At 37.0% G+C, this 19,776-nt stretch overlaps 1 long non-coding RNA gene across 2 annotated transcripts in view; it reads left to right on the top strand.

The window, feature by feature from the left end:
- The window catches only part of LOC129633817 (uncharacterized), a 96,350-nt gene extending 77,296 nt beyond the window's left edge, over positions 1-19,054 (top strand). Inside the window, exon 4 of one of the 2 annotated variants that reach the window (XR_008705315.1) lies at positions 16,865-19,054. This is a non-coding gene — a long non-coding RNA (uncharacterized LOC129633817). Of the gene's footprint in view, positions 1-3,042; positions 3,502-16,864 lie in introns of those variants that run through there. The other variant, XR_008705316.1, reaches the window with a different exon arrangement.
- The last annotated feature ends 722 nt before the right edge of the window (positions 19,055-19,776 follow it).

Raw genomic sequence — 19,776 nt, 5'->3', positions numbered from 1 at the left:
TAACTATACTCTTTTATTGGAACTTGCATCCACAAAGATTTGAGATTCACTCTCAATAGGATTGAAAATACTAATATGCAATGGTGAAGGGACATTTGCACTCTCAGCAGCTTTCTTGTATTTACTTTTAAAAAAAAGTTCACTTAAACCTCATGATTATCAGTGAATTAGCAACTATTTAGTCACTATAATAATTATAATATCATATCACTATAACATCATAATAATTAAGTTTTTCAGATATTGCAAATCTCTTGGCCATCTTCACATGAATAAAGAATTATATTTATTAATTCTCCTGCCTCTCTTTCAGAGTTTCTTGCAGAAGTTCTAAGTCTATTCTATTCTATTCTATATCCTTGCTCACCTCATCATGAGGCATCTTTTACTTATGAAATGATCTACTGTTCTATAACAGTAAGCAGCATGTTATATAATCACATATTTCATATATTGGGTTGGCCAAAAAGCTCATTCAGGTTTTTCATAACATCTTATGGGAAAACCCAGATGAAGTTTTTGGCCAACCCAGTACTATTGATAGCATCCTTTGCGTATTGCATTTAACATGTGCTGTGCTTAGTTGCTCAGTCATGTCTGACTCTTTGCGACTCCATGGACTGTAGCCCACCAGGCTCCTCTGTTCATGAGGATTCTTCAGGCAAGAATACTGGAGTGGGTTGCCATGCCCTCCTCCAGGGGATCTTCCCAAAGCAGGGATCAAACCCAGGTTTCCCGTATTGCAGGTGGATTCTTTACCATCTGAGCCACCATGGAAGCCCTGTATTAACATACTTTTAGGTAAATTTAATTCTCTGAACAGAACACTTTTTCTTTATGTAAATCATTATTATTTTTAAGTGTTTGTAGTTTACAAATGATGTAATTGGAGTCATTCAGGAGTACAAAGATGTCTTTTGATCTCTTTGAAGGTGTGGTTTATAAACCTGGGTTCTCTATTTTCATTCCTGACTTTCTTTAATTTGAATAATAATACGTATCTTCCACCAAGCTTACATTTGAGGCAGTGTTTAGTAATTTAGGCATGCTTCTCTACTAGCAAATGTGAGAACATCCTAACTGAAAGGTGGGGCTTCTAAATATAGTTAGGTTGTTGTGAACATTAATATGCTCATGTTTTCGAATCATGTTTGCATGTTTGATAAATATTTAAATTAAAAATATTTATCATACAAGTCAGAACCTGGATAGCGCCAACCTTTTAAAACTGTGATTCTCATTCCTCACTTTCCAAGTATCTGTTAATTACTCTCCATATTTTAGAGGATATTACTTTTTCTTGACAAAGAGCATTTGATGAAAACTACAGCTTTGGTGTATATATATAATTAAGAGAGGCTGAATTGCAGGGTACTTTTTGTTTTGTACTCTGATTAACCAAATTGTAGCACTTTGCTTTTATCACCCATGTAGGACTGCAAAAGGAAGAGAGTTACACACTTCAAAACAAGGATTAGGCCAGGGCCTTGATGAGTGGCGTGGGTCCCACTGCTACACGTAATGTGCTACTTCTACGTGCTAGGAGATGGAACGTAGTGCCAGTTTGTGGCATCACTCAGCAGGTGCAAATGAAGTATGAAATGAAAAATTCCAACCCTTACAATGAACAGAGAAAAAAAACACAGCACTTTGTAGTCACTGCTGTGTCAGGCTATTTACTTTCATAGACAGCTCAGCTCCACCTAGGCAAGTGCCCCAAATCTCTGACTCTGACACCTGCTAGAGAAACTGGGTTTTTCTTTGTGCTACTTTGGTTATGTTGATTCCCCTTCAAGAATCCCCATCCTTCCAGAAGAAGACCAGTTGAAGTCTTTAGGAGCTGGTTACTTTCTTGACAGGGAAGAATGATGTGAGGGTAAGGGTAGGTGCTATTGAGAAATGTGAGTGATGCTCAAAATGGATAATAAGGTGATCCTGAAATTAAGTTCCACATGGAATTTTCATTCTTTTAACTTATGAGAAAATATTGTACCTAATATATTTGCTCATTCCATTTTTTAAAGATCTGAAGGGAAACTGCCATCCATCACTGTTGATACCTGATGTAAGGATGAGACAAACATTTGGATAATAAAATTGTCTTAATTAATTCAGATAAATTAGTATCACCATGCTTTTAAATATTTTTGCATATCTATCTATGTATCTATCTACCTACCTACCTATCTACCTAATTGATCTCAGTCTACTTATTTGATATTATCAGTCAGAGCTAAAACTTAACTGATAACTTTAAAGACTATAAATGTTAGTGTTTTCTGGGGACAAGCCTCGATTTTCATTAGAGTATATTGAAAATGACAATGTCCTATGCTTGCCTTCCAGTTTTATTGAGATATAATTAACATACAGCACCATGAAACTTTAGGGTATACAGCATAATGATTTGATTTGCATACATCAAAATGATCAGCACAGTAAATTTAGTGAACATCCATCATCTCATATGGGTACAGAATTAAAATAGAAAAAAAAATTTTCTTGTGATGCGATCTCTTAGGATTTATTCTTTAATTGTTTACAGACATAACACCCAGCAGTACTAATTATATTTATCATATTGTACATTACATCCTTAGAACTTATCTTATAGGTAGAAATTTGTACATTTTGACTAACTTTCATCCAGTTGCCTCTGTCCCACCTCTGATAACCACCTCTGATCTCTTTTTGTATGAGTTTGTTTCTGAAATATATTTGACCTACAACACTATGTTATTTCCTGTTACATAATATAAAAAAAATCACTATTTCTGTATATTTCAAGCTGATCAAGATAAGTCTAGTTACAATGTGTCAACATATAAAGATATTACATAGTTATTGACTGTATTTCCCACACTATTCTTTTCATACTCTGACTCATTTATTTTGCAATGGGTTTTGTACCTCTTAATCTCTCTCACCTATTTTTTTTTTTGCCTGCTTTGAGTTCTCTGCCCTCTGGCAAATACCTGTTTGTTCTCTGTATCGGTAACTCTGTTTCTGTTTTGTTACAGTTGTTCATTTTTTTTTTAAAAGATTCTATATATAAGTGGATGTGAGAGTTGGACTGTGAAGAAGGCTGAGCCCCGAAGAATTGATGCTTTTGAACTGTGGTGTTGGAGAAGACTCTTGAGAGTCCCTTGGACTGTAAGGAGATCCAACCAGTCCATTCTGAAGGAGATCAGGCCTGGGATTTCTTTGGAAGGAATGATGCTAAAGCTGAAACTCCAGTACTTTGGCCACCTCATGCGAAGAGTTGACTCATTGGAAAAAACTCTGATGCTGGGAGGGACTGGGGGCAGGAGGAGAAGGGAACGACAGAGGATGAGATGGCTGGATGGCATCACTGACACGATGGACGTGAGTCTCAGTGAACTCCGGGAGTTGTTGATGGACAGGGAGGCCTGGCGTGCTGCGATTCATGGGGTTGCAAAGAGTTGGACACGACTGAGCGACTGATCTGATCTGATCTCATATATAAGTAAAATCGTACAATATCTATTTTTCTTTGTCTCTTTCTCTAACATTTTTCACTCAGCATAATACCCTCTAGGTCCATCAATGTTGTCTCAAACGGCAAGATTTCATTGTTTATGACCGAGTAGTATTCCAGGGTATGTATGTGTATATATACGCCACATCATCTTTGTCTATTCATCTATTGAGGAGCACTTAGTTTGCTCCCATATCTTGACTTATTATTTACTATTGTAAATAACGTTGCAGTGAACAGAGGGTTGCATATAACTTGTCTAATTAGTGTTTTTGTTTTCTTTGGATAAATACTCAGGCATGGTATTGCTGGATAATATGTTAGGTCTATTTTTAATTTTTTGTGGAACCTCTGTACTATTTCCCGTAGTGGCTCTGCCAATTTACATATCCACCAAAGGTGCACAAGGGTTTCCTTTTCTCCACATCCTTGCCAACCCTCGTTATTTTTTGTCTTTTTGATAATGGCCATTCTGACAGGTATAAGGTGATACCTCATTGTGGTTTGGATTTGAATTTCCCTGATGATTGTTGATGTTTAGACTCTTTTCATGTACCTGTTGGCCATCTGTATATCTTCTTTGGAGAAATGTCTATTTAAGTCTTCTGCCCATTTTTCCATTGGGTTGTTTGATTTTTTGATGTATGAGTTCTTTTTATATTTTGAATGTTAACTCCTTATCAGACATATCATTTGCAAATATTTTCTCTGAACCAGTAGGTTGTCTTTCACTGTTGATTGTTTCCTTTGCTGTGAAAAAGCCCTTTAGGTTTATGTAGTCCATAATGTCTCTGCTTATTTGGAGTCTACATTTTATTAAACTTGAATAGTGGATACCCCAAAAATGAGTAGCATAGTAATATACATAGCAAAATTTAACTAATTTTAACAATGAGGAGGCAATAAAGGAGACAATTAAAAGATAAAAGCTAGCATGTATTAATCAAAATAAGAACTATAAATAGTTTAAAAATCAACACTGTTTAATTATGCTAAGATGGTAAAGCCAATATAAAGTGAGTTAGGTAAATGACTATTCAAAATATATGTGAGCAATATTGTATTGATAGATGCAGAATTGTTAGAACTTCACATCAAATATATATTGAGGAAATCTCTGGCTTCCTCTCTGAGCCTAAATTTCCTCATCTTTATAAGATAATAGTAATAAAATAAGAGCCATTAGGCAAGATTTTGTAGGGATTAAGGAAAATAATCCATGTATAGCAAACTTCCTGGCCCATAAAAAGTACTGGAACAATAATAGCAGCAACTGGATTCGCTTATTAGTAGCTCTAAAGAAGTCTTAGAATACATAAGCTTAAATTTTACAGTTTATATTTGGCCTTAGTTATCATGTGTTATAAATCTGAATAAATTAGCATTTATAGATGTTATGCATACACAAGTCTAATTGGAAAAATTTATCTGGAATAGGGTCTTTAAAAGTCTAAAACTGAGATTATACATTATTATTGTTTAGTTCTTATATACAAAGTTAAAAACATAATCATTTTAAATAGTTTTGGGCTACCATATTTCTTTGTCTACAGAGATACACAATGCCCTTGAAGAATGATTTATGCCCATGGTATTTACTAAAATCTGGAATGTAATTCCAACAATTAATTGAAGATTTTCTTTTGGTGACCCTTTTTATGCCAAATCTAATGGCTTCTTGCTACACAATGTTAAATACTTTTAACCTATGGCTTTGTAGGTGATGGTTCTTAAATTTTGGGTGGGCCAGCAAAAATAGCCTACGTCTAGCATAGTCAAACATTTTCCTGGTGGCCCAGTGATAAACAATCTGTCTGCAATGCAGAAGACCTGGCTTCAATCTCTCGGTCAGGAAGATCCCCTAGAGAATGGAATAGCCACTCACTCCAGTATTCTTGCCTGGAGAATTACATGGACATTGGAGCCTGGCAGGCTACAGTCCATAAGGTTGCACAGAGTCGGACATGACTGAGTGAATAATGTATGTACACATGCAAAAGCATAGTCAAGCATAAGAGATACCAGTGAAGTCAAACAAACTTGGCTTGTGATTGGTTAGAAGTATAAAGGGAGTGGGAAATAGAAGTCTAGATTGACTCTCAACTTTTTAATTTTACTTCCTAGAGAAGTGGTGGCCCATTTATTAAGATAGAGTATATTGGAGGTAGAATAAACTTTGTAGAAAATTGGTTGAGTTCATTTTGGATATATTGTTTTTGAGTCAACTATGTACATGTATCTATTAGACACTGGGTCTAGGTATTAGATCTATGTTGTAGTAACGTTTATAATTATGAATGTGGGGTATTGTTTTTTGCATGAAGATTGTAAACCATATCCTTGGTAAGTATTAAGAACAGAGAAAGGACAGGCTGTAGATTTATGTACAATGTCTGGACAGCAGTTCTAGCTTCATTCCTTCCTTGGGAACTCTTCCATGACTTATCTTGTGTCTTGGATACCACAGTGTCATTCAGAAAGAATCTTTAAAAATAAGATTACCTTAAGATTCTTTTTTTTTTTTTTTTGACTTTCACTTTCTTTTTTTTTTTAATTTTATTTTATTTTTAAACTTTACATAATTGTATTAGTTTTGCCAAACATCAAAATGAATCCGCCACAGGTATACATAAGCAGCAGAACTCTGGTCATTATCAATACTAAAGAAAAGTGGATGTGTGCTAAGTCACTTTAGTTGTATCCAACTCTTTGTGACAGTATGAACTGTAGCCTGCCAGGCTCCCTCTGTTCATGGGTTTCTTGGACAGGATTACTGGAGTGGGTTGCTATTTCCTACTCCATGGGATCTTTCCTACCCAGGGGCTGAACCCTGTATTGGCAGGCAGGTTCCTTACCTCTAGTGCCACATGGGAAGCCCCAAAGAAAAACTAGAAAAAGATAAATTAGCAAAGGGAACTGTCAGAGATGGAGAAAATGGGAGAGAGAAGCCAAGTGAAACAGAGTTTCAAAAATAGGATGCTTAACTATCAAATATTCCTATATGGTTAAAAAAGCTAAATGAAAGATTTATATTTTTGCTTTAAACAAGAAATTATTGGTGATTTTTTCCAGAGCAGTTTCATTATGCTGTTTTGGATGGAACCTCACTGTTGAAAAGTAGGTACAGTAATTCTTGATTATTCTAGAGAGGAGTGGAGTTATGCAAATGAAAAAAAGGGGTACACATACAGCTGGATGAAAGGAAACTGGAGGGAGAAATTCTATGAAGATGAAAAAGACTTGGCATATTTTTACTCTATGTAGAAGTACCCAGAAGAGAATAAGAGAAGCTGAAAATGAGATAGAGAGGGCAGAGTGTGGGGGTGGGAGGCTGTGATTCAGGCAATATAAAGAGCAAGTGTGAAGAATGGGAGACATTAATCTGGATTAAAAGAAACTTTCTTTAGGAGGAAAGGAGGTGAAAATGTCTTTCTTTAGGAGGGAAGAAGGTGAGAGGATTTGTATCTGATCACACTGATTTCTAGAGTAATAAATGGGGTCATATCTTGAGAAGGAGGTGGTATCAGAAAATGGTACAAATTTCACTCTTGACTGGCTAAAAGGGAAGACAGACATGACACATAAATGTAGATAAGTAAATGAAGATAGGTGCCTTATGGAGTACTCTGAAAGAGAATAACAGGTCACAAAATTCAGATTGAGATTTAGGGAAGGCTTTCAATTTAATGGATACCTGAGTACGTCAAGGCTGTATATTGTCACCCTGCTTATTTAACTTATATGTAGAGTACATCATGAGAAACGCTGGGCTGGAAGTAGCACAAGTTGGAATCAAGATTTTGGGAGAAATATCAATAACCTCAGATATGCAGATGACACCACCCTTATGGCAGAAGGTGAAGAGGAACTAAAAAGCCTCTTGATGAAAGTGAAAGAGGAGAGTGAAAAAGTTGGCTTAAAGCTCAACATTCAGAAAACTAAGATCATGGCATCTGGTCCCATCACTTCATGGCAAATAGATGGGGAAACAGTGGAAACAGTGTCAGACTTTATTTTTGTGGGCTCCAAAATCACTGCAGATGGTGATTGCAGCCATGAAATGAAAAGACACTTACTCCTTGGAAGGAAAGTTATGACCAACCTAGATAGCATATTGAAAAGCAGAGACATTGCTTTGCCAGCAAAGGTCCATCTAGTCAAGGCTATGGTGTTTTCCAGTGGTCATGTATGGATGTGAGAGTTGAACTGTGAAGAAAGCTGAGCGCCGAAGAATTGATCCTTTTGAACTGTGGTGTTGGAGAAGACTCTCGAGAGTCCCTTGGACTGCAAGGAGATCCAACCAGTCCATCCTAAAGGAGACCAGTCCTGGGTGTTCACTGGAAGGACCGATGCTGAGGCTGAAACGCCAATATTTTGGCCACCTCATGCGGAGAGTTGACTCATTGGAAAAGACTCTGATGCTGGGAGGGATTGGGGGCAGGAGGAGAAGGGACCACAGAGGATGAGATGGCTGGATGGCATCACCGACACGATACACATGAGTTTGGGTGGGCCCACAGGGTGGGCTGCCTGTGATGGATAGGGAGGCCTGGTGTGCTGTGATTCATGGGGTCGCAAAGAGTTGGACTCGACTGAGTGACTGAACTGAAGTGAAAGAATAACAGGAGTTGGAAGGAAAATGAGAAGGGAGAAATGTTGGAAGACAAGGAAATATATGTGTAAATTTCACTGTTAAGTAGATATTGTTAGGTCCATGTTATTTGTGTAGAGAGAGAAGCTCAGAGAGGTCCCTTCTCTGGTGTCTCAGGATTAGATAGTGTTAGATTTTAGGACCCAGGTCTATCTGATGCTATAGCCTGTACTTGATCCTATTTCCTAGGCTGCCTCACAAGTACCTTCTTTTAGGACACACTTGATTGAATGATGTCTTAGTTGCAGCTGTTATAACAGTGTATCATTGTGGCTGGATGGCTTATAAACAACATAAATTTATTCCTCACTGTTATGGAAGCTTGACGTTCAAGATCAGGATGGCAGCATGGTCAAGTTCCGATGAGGGATCTCCTTTGGGTTGCAGATTTTCAGCTTCTTGTTGGTTCTTCACATGGTGAGTATGGGGAGGGGAAGCCCTCTTGCAACTCCTATGTGTGTGTGCTAAGTCACTTCAGTCATTTCTGACTCTTTGCCACCCCATGGACTGTAGTCCATCAGGCTCCTCAGTCCTTGGAATTTTCTAGGCAAGAATATTGGAGTGGGCTGCCATTTTCTCCTCCATGGGATCTTCCAGACCTAGGGATTGGACCCACATCTCTTACGTCTTCCACTTTGGCAGGTGGGTTCTTTACCACTAGTGCCACCTTGTAACTCCTAAAGTGAAAGTGAAAGTCACTCAGTTGTGTCCGACTGTTTGCAGCCCAGTGGATTGTACAGTCTTTGGAATTCTCCAGGCTAGAATACTGGAGTGGGTAGCCATTGCCTTCTCCAGGGGATCTTCCCAACCCAGGGGTTGAACCAGGCTCTCCTGTATTGCAGGCAGATTCTTTATCAGCTGAGGTACTAAGGAAGCCCTAAGAGGGCATTAAACCCATTGAGGGCTCCACCTTCATGACCTCATCTCATCCCAATTACATCCCAAAGGCCCCTCCTCCTAAGGCCATCACATTGACCCAAAGGGTCTGAACATATGAATTTTGGGGGGATACAAACATTTGGTCCATAACAGATAATTTCTTCCCTTCCTCATTTTTGTCAGCTTTCTTTGTTTCTACTTTTAAGAGTGGATGTCACCAAGACCCCTGTCTATGGATTTATTATCATCTTCCCATATTTTACTTTGATGACATCATCTATGCCCACAGCTTTAACTATGGCACTCAGACTCCTCATTCCTACCTTTACATATTCAGCCCTCAGCCATGCTTTAAATGAGCCATGCTCATTTTTCAAAATATTTTCAGAAAAATCCAAGTGAATGATCTAGCATCACCTCAAATTTCGTGTGTTCTGAATTGAGCTTGACATGTCTTTGTATGCCCAAATGGCTCTCTTAATTTGTCATCAGTTTAAATGTTTTCAAACCATTTTTGTTTGTTTCTTCTCTCTTAAAAAACAAATGAAAAAAACGTATCTGTCATAAAGTTTGCCAGTGAAATGGAAATTACATTTCTTCTCCTCTCTCTGTACACAAGTTGAGGCTGAAGGAATTACATGCTGCCACAGCTCTCTGCTTGCTGTGCTCCTTGGAGTTGTCATTATCAAATACAGAATTCTTAGGCTTTCATGGCAATTTGTCTTGTTGATGCCTTCCTCGCACTGGTTTTTATATTTGCTTGCCACAAAAGTCTTTCATAAAAATTCTATATTCACATCGAGTGCTCATAGAAAATCTGTCTTCATAGATTTTCTATACAGTCTCGGGAAGATGGTATTATTTGTCTATAATTATTTCATGCTCTTGCCGAGGTTTCTCTCTGGGTGGAGCATATGGCCTCACTCCACTGACTTTAAAGCTTATTGTGGCCACGTGACTTACTTTTTTCCAATGAAATACGAAGAAACGTTTGGTGTGCTGGTGCTGAAGAAACATTACGTGTTTCTGCTCATTATCCTGTGCTCCCATCTTGCATTGTGAGAAGAGCAGTATCCTAGGTAGGTGTATTTCTTTGCCCAGGCTCCTGGAGTGAGAGACACTTGGACACAGATGTGAATTGAAACTTTAGAAGCAGAGGAAATCTGGGATATATTAGCAAGATGTGTATGTTTGCTATTTACACTCTACTGAGATGTTATGGTTGTTATGCATTGTCATCCTAGAAACAGCTGACAAATAATCATTCTGGAAACCAAATCTGTAATAATAAACCCAGTCATAACTCTGAGGTTTGCTTTCCTCCTAGCTGTTGAGCTTGGGGTTAAAAGTTTTGAAGAATTGTTGGTTCATAGTTATACTGTTTTTGTATGATGTGTTGGAAAAGATGGGAATGTTTAGTTACGTATCAGAATAATTTCAGGTTTGTTTTTGGTGGCATATATTACAATTCTGAGTAAAACTGAAGTTAACAGAAGTAAACTATTAGAAATTGAATCTTTTAGTATTAGAAATTAAGTAGAAGTTGATTTGATAGAAATTAAGGTTTTTTTCTGAAAAGAGTTTCTTATCAAGTCTTTTCTGCAGACATTTGGGGGATCTATTTTGCAATATATAGAAATTTCCTTACTCTTAACATGGGTTCTTTTGAGTTGACATTTTAAATATGAGGAATAGATCACAATGTTCTTAATAGCCCTTAATCAGCTTTCCTGAGTCTATTAAAGCCATATTTATGTTTGCAAAGACCCTCTGTTCTTTGTGACAGTGAAAGCATTAGTCGCTCAGTTGTGTCCAAGTCTTTGCGACTCCATGGAGTGTAGCCCGCTAGGCTCCTCTGTCCATGGATTTCCAGGCAAGAATATGGAGTGGGTCGCCATTTCCTTCTCCAGGGGATCTTCCTGACCCAGGGATTGAACCCGGGTCCCCTGCATTTCAGACAGATTCTTTACCAGCTGAGCCACCAGGGAAGCTGTCTATTCTTTATAAGATAAAGCATTCATTGAACACTTTTCAAAACATCTATTTTATAAAGACTAGTCCAGGTTCAATGCAGGATACAGGAAGCTTGGGGCTCGTGCACTGGGATGACCCAGAAGCATGGTATGGGGAGGGAGGTGGGAGGCGGGTTTGGGATGGGGAACACGTGTACACCTGTGGCGGATGCATGTTGATGTATGGCAAAACCAATACAATATTGTAAAGTAAAAAAATAAATAAAAAAAATTAATTAAAAAAAAAAAGAAACTGTTTCTTATCTCTCCTCTAGTCTTTCTAGGATCCTTTCTAAGGCCTGATTACCAGTACTTCAGAACATTGGTTCATTTTCATGTGCCCCTTCAAAGATCCACAGCATGGTGACATTATCTTTGATGTGTGACTATACCTTTCTAGAAAACCTTGCCAGGTTGTTGGCCTTATAAATAATTCTCTTGAACCAGTTGAGTTTCTCAAGTCTCCACTGGGAAATGGGCACAGAAAAGTCAAGGTTGCATGTCTGTGGATTTATTTTAGTATTATTTATTTTCATGGTATGTTGAGAAGCTCCCAAGTTATACACCAGACACCAAGTCTGATAAATTTAAAGTTGGAAAGTACTGATGGCCCAGTTGACGTAATATAATTAGTTGCAAAATGTTAATGAGGATCAGATGAAAAACAAAACAAACAAAATCCAGGCATATTAGGCTTCCAAAAAAGCATATGAAGTAGATTTAGGAAATGAATTGGAAATCAGTAACCCAAAGGACTTTCAGTAGGGAAAAATATAAATTATTTCAGGCATCCCTTGGAGGTTGGTGTGAAACATTCTGCCAAAGAAGGGTAAAATGGAAGATGAGAGGTAGAAAGCATATTAGGGCACTTAGAAATGTCACACTGCATCCCCATTTGTTAAATGTGAATCCTTTTGATCAGATTTTGGTGTCAAGTTAATATCTACTTTTTTTCTCATTTGTAGAGACTCTAAGTGGAAAGAGCCTCATTTCTTTTGATATTCTAGCCTCTGGGCCAAATCCACTGGTTGCCTGTTTCTGTAAAAATTGTTGTATTGGCACACAGCTATACCTGCTTGTTTGTGTATTGTCTATGGCTGTTTTCACACTAGAAAAGCAGAGTTGAGTTGTTGCAATAGAGATATTATGGCCAACAAAGGTAACATTTTTACTATCTGGATTTTTATAGAAAAAGTTTGCTGACCCTTGCTTAAGCCCCATGACTTTTATACTTTTTCGGATTGTGCCCTAAGGGAATAACTATATCTTCCATCCCTACCAATGTCTATGAGCACACACAGATGAGAGTATATCTTGGAAAATATTTCATGTAATAATTTTTAGTTGCTGTACTTCCCTCCCCCTCATTTAATCCTATTCTTTCAGCTTTTGAAAAATGATGCTTCAGTTTTTACTGTTCTACACTATCCTACCCATGCTTACGACTGTGAAATAATATTTTCTGTAAATACCAGGGTGTCTCATCTGTTTAAGAGTTTTGAGTTCAGTTTAGCAATACATTTAACCTAAAACAGAAATTGTATTATCCTGACTAATATCAGCAGGAAGAAGAAAAAAAATTAAGCCAGCCATCTGACATACTATTGTAGGGGAAAAGATTGTAAAGAACAATATACAACCCATGGGAATATTGGGATACTACCAACTTGACCTAAGTTTGTTTAATAAGCTGCCTCAAGAACTTAATTAATTTCAGATAGGTGTTTTACATTTCTGAGAATTTGGCTCAAGTCCATTTGTCATTCATATGTTCCATTTTTCACTTGTAGATTGGGAGCCAGAACTTATAATACATAACAACTTATAATACATAACAACAGGAAGCCAAATAAGATGTACACTTGGATCACTGTCAAATTCTTTTCATTTCTTCTTTAATTCACTCACCTATGAAACATCCATCCATTGAGACCATTTTTTAAAAAATTCTGGACACGATGTTGCCATTCAAGCAGGAATGATATCTTTATAAGGCCTACCATTTGATACGAGATAAAAATTAATCAAATAACCACATAAAATGGCATTTGTGATAGAAGCTATGAAGTCGAGATGCAGGTGCCACGAAGCATATAATAGGGCAATTTGACCTAGTAGGGGAGGTCAGTTGAGACTTCCAGGAGGAAGTAATGATTGAGCTATATGAGAAGGAATTCATGAGCTGAAAAGGACAGGGATGAGCGGACCCTCAGAGTACAGAATGTCTTTGTAGAAATTTACTCTCACTCTCTCCTTGAACAGTGCTATTGTCCCATTTCTTTCATCTTTACTTCTGGTGGCATTTTAAATTACTTGCTTATCTTTCTCTCCACTGCCTTTTGTCTGTAGATGGAGAGGACATAGCTTAAAAACTCCATTATGTGTCTGTTTATTCAAATAGTTCCATGTAAGATGCATTCACATTTGTGGAAATTGTTCTTCTTCATAGGGATAAGGTCCTAGACAGTTTTCTTAAATAGCTCTATAAATCGTCATGAAGACCTGACCTTGGTTTTCAATCAGCCTATATTTATGGTTTGGAAATGCTTCCTTGTGAAGCTGATAGGTTCAGAGTCACTGGCCATGGATTTATGGTTGCATTTATTATGACAGGTTTGGACTCTAGAATGATAGCAAGGCAAGCCACTGCAATGATGGATTTTCTTGTTGAGATCTAAAACTTTTTATGTTTTTTCCCTCCTATTTAGAAATTTCTTTGGAAATGCTACTGAAAGACAAATTATATTTTATTTTTAACACATTTAAAAGTTACTTATCTGCTTAGTTCCTGTTCCTTAATATAATTGACATATCTAGGATTTTTTTTTTTTTGCTAACATAGGAATAAGGAAATACCTAAATTTCAGTTTACACAGTCTATTTTTAGAAAACCATGCTTCTACATGATGGATGTGGAATAAGCGAAGCTATTGTATAGTTGTTTTGCTTGGCGTGAAGAACAGACTTTTACTGTAAAAAAATATCGAAAATGAAAATTCAGTGCACAAAATTACAGCAGGACTCTCAGTGCAAAATCTACTATATCGGTAAAAGGATAAAATACCAAAATTAGAAAAGTGATATAATAGTACCAGTGAGACAGCATTCTGAATATTTGTTTTTTCTGTATAAAGTGGTGACATTCTAATGTTTTGTTTACTTATGCAGTTAAAGAGATTTAAGAATGTGTGCAGAATGGGCTCCTAAGGTGAGAGTTATTAAGTATCCACTTACATGGGGAGGAGGTTCCGGAAATGTGTTTTTCCTTCCCACTATACCCTGGAGAAGGAAATGGCAACCCATTCCTGTATTCTTGCCTGGAGAATTCCACGGACAGAGGAGCCTGGCGGGCTACAGTCCATGGGGTCGAACAGAGTCAGACACGACTGAGCGGCTAACAGTACACTATGTACCCGGACTGCCTACTCCTCAAAGGAAATTCAGAGAATGCAACTTCCAAATAGCTGAACTGCAGTAGAACAGATTCAGTGATCTAGAAATGTGCTGTGTCTTGGGATTATTGCACTTAGTGTTTTATTTCTCCAGATATGAAGTTAATGTTCAGAAAGTTTCGCTTAAGTCAAGACTGGTTTTCGCTCCTGAGAAGAACAATGCAAAACATTACAGCCCTTTAATTCTTTTCTGAATTACAAGATGCTAGGATGTCATGGAGGCATGATACCAGCAGATGGCGCTCGGCTTCTGTCTCAAAAAATCCAAGAGTGGCTTGTTCTTCAGCCTCTACTTATTACCATTCATTTTAAGGGATGAAAATCTGTGTGCAGAGAAAAATCTTTGTTAGCACAAAGCCTCTGGTATTTGTGAGAGACAAAAGTACATTTCGAGTTCATTCAAAGACTAGTTGGTAATCTCTGAATTTTGCAAGTTAACTCATGAGAACGTAAACAAACAAACAAATAAAACCCCCCACAAAATCCACAACCCAAACCTTCTATTAACTGGTTAACTAGATGCACTCATTTGCTTCCTATCAGCCCACTGATGTTTTATATGGGAGCATGGAAAAGGCAGCTGATATTTTCATGCATTTTGAAGGAAGAATAAAAATGGCTGGTTCTCTTTGCCTTGCTTGTTCACAAATTTTGTAAGCCGAGGAAATGGATACTATGGTTGTTTGTAAAACTGAATCCAAACAAAGGAAAGAGAGCCAGGATGCTCTCCTATAACACTGACATGTGTACCACACTCTGGAAAAAAGATGAGGCTGCAAAAGAAGGTTTTAGCTTAGCATTTCAATTCTGAAATGAATGGTCCTATTTAATTTTCCACATACAATATCTTTCCTCACCAAAGAATAGATTAATATTACTAATCTCACTTATGTAGCAGCTCTAAAAGGCTGCAGCAACAAGGATATTTCAGAAGCAGATTGTAGTCATTTCTGCGGGTATAGAAAATTCCCTACCCACACGGAAAGCGATTGTGTTGGTAATCTCCTGCTATTGCTTTAGTGGGAGTCTGTGTCATTCTTCGCTCCACGTGAGCTATATAGACAGGCATAATGGATAGAGTGATGAGAGAGGGCAATGATGAATTAGTGTCCCAGAGGTCCTGAAACTAATAACAAGGAAGAGTTTTGTGTGTTTGCGTGGCCACTGGGTTCCTGGAGTTGTGTTATGAAATGTGATTCTGGGGTTATCTGCTGCCTGGTCACCCTACAGAAGGTTAGAAGAAGAGTTCCCTCAACTTCAGGATTAAAAGAGCAAGAAAAAGCAAGATATGCATTTACTTGTACTATAATGAAATGAAGTCATGACCAAATATACAGTAGATTTCTGCATGGATAAATGTGAGGTTTTTTTCCTCTAGCATTGCATATATGAAATATCTACACTGGTTGCAGCTTTAGGGTTTGCATTTGGTTTGTATTTTTTATTTTTTTTAAAGAAAGAGTATACATTGTCATGGTATATTAAGCTGCTTCTTCCCACATGTGTGGATTAAGCATCAGAGATGGCCCAAAAGAGTACTCTTCTAGTCTTTGCAATCCTTGGAGGTGTTATTGAGGAAAATAGATCCAAAGTGGACATGATGAGCAAATGTAAATTGTGATTATACTTTATTCTACTTGCTTTTTTATTCGTTTTCAAACTCCCACTGAGTGCCACCTTACAGGGCCCTGAGGATAACAACAGGGGATAAAAGCGATTCCTTCTCACAAAGAGGCAGACATGAATAGTGCTAGTAATGGTACAATATGGTATGTACCGTCAAACAAGCAGAACCATGGTCCTTGGCTGAATTATAGTTATTAGCCCGGAGGATTTGAACTAAAGATAAACCTACTGCCAAACACATGTAAATGGCACTTCCCTCACAGGGATGACGTAGCCAGGAAAAATGCAGGCTTAGAAAGAAAGAGGAGTTTTATTTCTTTTGTCCACGAGATGATTCCTCATCTAACCATCACAGAAATGAGAAAGGAAGGGCAACAAGCCCGTGAACAAAAGCTGACCAGTGAGCTGCTGCACTCACATCCTCCCTTTACACTGCCATTTAAACGTTCTGTTTGGCTGATTATGCCTCTCCAGAATGCAAATATTTTCAGCTCCAAACACCAAAGTTTTTAAAGGTTTCAAGGGAGATAGCAATACTTAAAACATTGTCAGTTTAGACATAACCCCTGCATTTTCTTTTTTCCATTTAGTATGTCGCAACTGATTTCACTACCCATATACTGAAGCAGAATCGTACATGTTTTAATGAAATGTTATTAACATGAGACAATTGAGTAATGTATTGATATACATTTATGGTCTTTATAATGGAGAAGTAACCATATGTTGTGATTTTATGCTGTAGTGTTGGAGAAAACTCGTGAGAATCCCTTGAACTGCAAGGAGATCAAACCAGTCAATCCTAAAGGAAATCAGTCCTGCATATTCATTGGAAGGACTGAGGCTGAACCTGAAGCCTCAATACTTTGGCCACCTGATGCAAAGAACTGACTCACTGGAAAAGACCCTGATTCTGGGAAAGATTGAAGGCGGGAGAAGAAGTGGACGACAGAGGATGAGATGGTTGGATGGTATCACCAACTCGACGGACATGAGTTTGAGCAACCTCCAGGAGTTGGTGATGGACAGGGAAGCCTGGCATGCTGCAGTCCTGGGGTTGCAAATAGTTGGATTTGATTGAGCAACTGAACTGAACCATATGCTGTGATTTTATGACAGTTATAAATAGACCCTAATTTTTTTTTTTAAATGAGAAAGTAGCCATTGTAATGTGAACATTCAGCTAAATATATAGAACTAAATTTAAAAATATATGTATAGAGGGATACAGAGAGAGACAGACAGACACAGAGAGAGGTAGATAGTTTAATTCATGAGTTGGTTTGGAATTTACTCCATGACTTTGATAAGTCACTTGTATGTATTTGCTCTTGTGTGAAATACTTTCAATAACCCTTATTAGTAAAGCACTTGGAGATCATTGGTTGAAAAGCACAACTGACTTTGAGTACAGGATTTAGAGCCTTACAGTTGAGAGTCATCATAAATTTTATGTTTGCTGTCATAAGAGCAGAGATTATTTTTGTACAAACCAGTGGCTTTTTTATTTTGTAAATACTTTACAATAGGAGTTTCAGTCATGAATTAAGATTGTTTTCTACCTAGATCAGTAGATATACTGGTTACAACAATAACATATATGTGTTTATACCAATGTTCTTGTAGCTTTCCCTTCTTGCCCTGAAATATGAAAACACTAAATTTTGAAATAATTCTTTATGTGTCTTCTATATTTATGGAAGACTATAGGAGATAAAAGAATCATACAGGTTTATTTTGGAGAAAAGGATGACACATTTGAGAAGTCTTCCCTGATAACACAGATTTCTACCAACTTTTTAATGTTAAGCAAGTATTCTAGTATGATTGTGAATTTATCAATCACAGGAAGAGGAGATTTGTTGTTGTGGGGAATATAGTTTCATCACATATTAGCCAGAAAGAAAAGGACTCTTAAAGGATAAAAGTAGAAGTGAATTAAACTTTTCTCAGTATCAACTTAACTTTTCTGATCAGCTGAAGTTTTCTGAGCAGGTGGAGAAAAGACACTGAAGGAATTGGAAATGGAAGGAAGAGCACTGATGAAAAACACATCACAAATGACTAACAAATTGTAAATGAAAATTGGGTGCCTTTCAGGTGGGAACTGCTAACAGACTCTGAGGCAGCTTTTGGCCTCCTTTAATGGAAATTTTAAGAGAGGACTGGAGGTGATGAAGGTCATTCGCCTGATGTCAGTGGCTCCTGAGTGGTATTCCAGGCAGACCCCTAGAATTGTGTTGAAGGATGGTGGGAAAGGTGCATCAATTCGAAGGGCAGAAGCTCCCCGGCCAACCTTTCCCTGCAGCAGATCAGAAGTAGAGGAAATCAGATCATTTATTTAATTTGTGTTTTTTATTAAGATATACTATCAAGATCTTCCATTTCTTTAGTGCATTATTGTAAAGCTCATTTCCCACATTAATCCATTAAGAATAGTGAAGTAAAATATAGTTTCATCTTAAAATATATTTCTATGCTTGATGTGATAAAAAATTCACTTACAAGTCACCTGGGATCAGAGCAATAATAGAAACCAATCTTTTGCAAATATAGTTTGCTCTTATGGATAGGAAAAGTTGGAGGGAATAAAAGCCATTAAGGCTGTGTATGAAAAATATATTAGAGTTACATTTATATCATTGATTACACTCTTTCTCAATTATACAGTTTGGAAAAAAACATAAGCAATTAATCATGGTAGATTACACTCATTTTGTATTTGGCCAGCAGTAGCAAGTAGTTATTAAGAAGTCTGAGTTCCAATTGTTTCTCTAAATAATACTTTGTAATATCTTTTGCTTATGTGATTTCTGTAATACCCTTTGGTAAATGTGATTATTTATACCTAGAAAAGATTTTAAAATAGCTCTCATTCCCTTTTTACAATTATACTTTTAAATAGATTTTTAAAATATATTTACATTCTTAAATATGATGCCGTTACCAGCCCTGCCATTTGTCTTATTTAATCTGGATATGCATAATTATAAATCACACCAATTACAACCACTGAACATGCATTATCAACTGCATAGACATTTAGTAGTAAAAATAGGATTAAAATATTCAGATAAAATAAGTAGACTCCTAGTTTATATAAAATGATAATTATACATTGAAAATTATTAATTTTATAGGCAAGAATTGTTTATATATGTTATACAATTCAATATTTATAAAGAGGAAATCTTCTATCAGTAACTTAATTTCTTAGATGTCATTTTCTTAAACAATGGGAAATACTAAGAATAATCTTTTTGAGATACTGACAGGACATTTAACATTTATGCCACTTACTTGCAAGTATTGAAATGACTCACTGATAGCCAAAGAAGATGTCGCTGTTTATTTTTTTATAAGAATTTAGTATGCTAATACCTTATTATTCTCTATTTGAATTCAATATAAATAATTAACAAGCCTAGAAATTATTATTATTTTTTATTTTTTAATAAATTTATTTATTTTAATTGGAGGTTAATTACTTTACAATATTGTATTGGTTTTGCCATACATCAACATGAATCTGCCATGGGTGTACACGTGTTCCCCATCCTGAACCCCCCACCTTTCTCCCTCCCCGTACCATCCCTCTGTGTCGTCCCAGTGCACCAGCCCCAAGCAACCAGTATCCTGCATTGAACTTGGACTGGC

This window comes from Bubalus kerabau, chromosome 19, assembly GCF_029407905.1.
Source record: "Bubalus kerabau isolate K-KA32 ecotype Philippines breed swamp buffalo chromosome 19, PCC_UOA_SB_1v2, whole genome shotgun sequence".
In the NCBI taxonomy this organism is placed as follows: domain Eukaryota; kingdom Metazoa; phylum Chordata; class Mammalia; order Artiodactyla; family Bovidae; genus Bubalus; species Bubalus kerabau.
Note: the sequence above shows the minus strand (reverse complement) of the source record. Positions and strands in the feature narration are given on the sequence as shown.